General features: G+C 37.5%; 1 pseudogene; it reads right to left on the reverse strand.

Annotated features, from left to right (window-relative positions):
* Positions 1-611: 611 nt before the first annotated feature.
* Positions 612-1,091, reverse strand: LOC149257754 (ATP synthase subunit delta', mitochondrial pseudogene; annotated as a pseudogene).
* Positions 1,092-3,380: the final 2,289 nt, after the last annotated feature.

Below are 3,380 nucleotides of genomic sequence, written 5' to 3' on the forward strand. Positions count from 1 at the left end.
GAAGCTTCCACAGATTTATAGAGAATACAATATGCACGCCTTTGACGTTGTGGACATGGGTGGTATTCAATTTATGATGGTTGGGGCTGACATAATACTTGTTGTCCATTCCGATAGAGATCTGGTGCTATTCAAAAGAAATGGAGATTAAATTTCACCTATTTATTGTAACATCAATAGAAGCCTAAGTGCCCACCATGTGAAGGGGATTTTACAAATTGTGTCACAAAATACATAATAATTCGATATCAAGCGTTTGAATTGATTGATAATGAACATATAATCAAACTGGACTATGGAGAAGTTGACTAAAGCCTTAACTAGATTTGTACGCAGGTTTCATTGTGTGGAAAACTCAACACAAGAAAATCTTCTCACAAGCAAGTTAATTTTAGAATTGGGAAGTTTAATTCTGTAGTGAAATATCACAAGCAAGTTAATTTTAGAATTGGGAAGTTTGATTCTCTGGTGAAATATTGTGGTTAATTTGATTAGCTTAACCAGACTCACTACAATAGCCAAAGCTTCTGATAATTGTTGTGGTTCATCATATGATAGTGCAATTCAACTATCAAACAAAATGAGCAAAATTTAAATCATGAATTCATGATTCATCCTGAAAACACTACATTTAGTGAACTGTGAAATTCAGCCCCAATTTGGGATTCTGCCTTCTTAAGGCCAGTTGATGTTGAGCTTAACTTCGGTATATACTTAGCTAATCCTTTCTGGACTAGTTCATGATCAATCCTATTCAATGGAACAACTTCAACCACAATGATATCAATGTAAGTGTTTGAATGAATAAATATGAATTCTCTGCTAATGAAATACTTAGTCACATCACTTCCTTCATGAACAGACATAAGAAGAGGTTTGAGTTCAGTAATTGTATTCAATGGAACAACTTCAACCACAATGATATCAATGTAAGTGTTTGAGTGAATAAATGTGAATCCTCTGCTAACGAAATACTTAGTCACATCACTTCCTTCATGAACAGACATAAGACGAGGTTTGAGTTCAGCAATAGTTGCAACATGTCCTAGCAATATACCCATATGTCTAGTTGTTGCAAGTACTATTACCATGTCCACCTCCTTGCATAATAATTTGGCCTGGTAGGGCAAGACAAAGTTGACAGTAAGCTTCCTACATGCATGTAGGACAACTCAAACTAGGAAGATTTCCTAGTGTGCCACAACCCTTCTATTAGTTTTCCTTTCCCAGGAAAGAAAGATAGGGAGTGCTTGGCTGGGGCAGTTAAATGAAAAGAGATAAGCCTCAAGAGCGACTTGTAATTCGAACTTCAAGAGAAAACCAGTGAACCTAGTGAGTTTGGATAAGGTAAACTGCACGTCCTTCGCCATTGTAGCAAAAGGTCGGAGCTCCATAAACTAGAATGGTCCTGTTGGGAATATTTCGTGTTTTGTTGGAGTGTTAGGATGCTTGTTATTCCCCCCCTCCATTTCTTCAATATGCACGGGCACAATACATGTTATTAATTCTCTTCCCTATTGCCTATTCCTTTGACTATGAAGATGGATATGGGCATTGATCTACTTCTGTAGGATCTATAACTGGAAGGTAGGTTAGTCCCGCGTCTGGATTTGCTTAAGACAGTTGTAAGCATAATCACAATTCATCTCATTGTAGCACTAATTAGTAGTATCGATCTAGATTCTTATCTACTTTCATCCCAGCTAGTGACTCATATGTTAGCTCTACATTTAAATTTGTTGTTGATGGTGGTGCTTTAGGTGCTATTTCTAATTGAAGGAGGTAGCTCATGTCAAAACTAGTTATGAATCAACAGAAATGGTTGGTTAAACTTAACCTGCTACTAAAGTTGCTTTAGCCTAACTATCTTTGCCTTTGTCCCCATCTATGCCTTTGCTTCTTCTCTTTACAAGGATACTCAGATTCTAGCTAGTACAATCACTGGTCCTATCTCAATTCCCTTTACTTGTGGGGTTAACCATGCTGGAGGCTCTACCAGGCCAACCATTAGAGATTTTCCAATGGGCTATGCCTTATGTAATATTCCTTTTTCTTGATATGGTCAAAATGGACGAAAACCACCAATGGTATTTTCCCATGGGATCTGCCCATGGTATTTTCCTTCGTCTTTCGAGGGAAAACAATAAAATCAATTTTCTAGAGAGTCCATCAAGTCTATAAAAGGGAATAGGAGCTAGGCACTTAGGCATCTGGAGTTTTTCATCCTATTGTGTTTTGTTGAGAACTTGGCGAGGCCAGTTGTATTTTGATCCCATGGACGAAAACCCCATGGGAGTAATTGTCTGGTGGATCCATCCACGGTCCCCATGGGCATAATTGTCTGGTGGATCCATCCACGGTCTACGATTGTGCTTCAGTGTCTTTAATTTCTCTACTGATGAGAAACCATACATGTCATAGGCATGGGATTTAGTATCTCTCATGTGGGTATGTAATTTTGTTTTCAGTTATTTACATAAATAAGAGGTTGCATTTTCATATATGTTTTGTGTTCAGTGTTTTTATAGAAAGAATTCTATTAGAACACCTAGAGTGTACCATATCTATTAAAAATTTTGATTTTTGGGATATTATAATGGTTTCAGAGCTATGCCTCCTGCGAAGCTAGGATTTTTTTTCAACCTATCAAATTTCTATTTGCAAGATTGAAAATTCTTGTAGCAACTTTGGTGAGATTTCTTTCATCCTAGTCGACATTTTTTTCCCATCTTCAATGGTACTCAATATCACCTTAGTTGGTCTTATTGAAATGTTCCTATGTCCACTTAGAGGATTTATTATGTCCTTGTATATATTATTGGGTTTGAATGTCTTTCTCTCTACATTTCTATTGGAGACCACTTTTATGTAATTATGGAGGTCGTTTGATTTCTCTCAGAAAAGCTGAAGTTCGAAGCCTTCCATTATCATTGAAGGTCAAGGTCAAAGAGGTTACATCTGCATCCGAACGTGTCAAATTATTGAAGCATATTCCAGAGATACATTAAAGTGGCTGAGTCCACTGTTGTGATAGGGGTCGTCCTTGGTTTCCCGATTGACTAAAATTGTTATCCCTGAGGCCAAATTATCGACAGCCAGCTTTATTGATAGAATTATGATTTTTGTTGGGGTTTATCTCTGAAAGGCCGAGTTTAATTTGTACAATTTATATTAGGCTGATTAGCAGGGATTGAGTCGATTGTAGGCATGGACTCTAGAATCGCTTCCCTTGCAATAGGTTGAGTCTAATATCCATATTTTCGACGACAATTGGTCTAAATCTACACGTTAACAGAAGCATTGTAACCAAGATCATTTAGAGCCACAGATCAGACAAGGGAAAAGAGGTTTGACGCTATACGGGGCCGCACATTGATCTG

This window comes from Pinus tabuliformis, chromosome 6 (genome assembly GCF_031772625.1).
Source record: "Pinus tabuliformis cultivar Carrire ecotype Pingquan chromosome 6, CPIR1, whole genome shotgun sequence".
In the NCBI taxonomy this organism is placed as follows: domain Eukaryota; kingdom Viridiplantae; phylum Streptophyta; class Pinopsida; order Pinales; family Pinaceae; genus Pinus; species Pinus tabuliformis.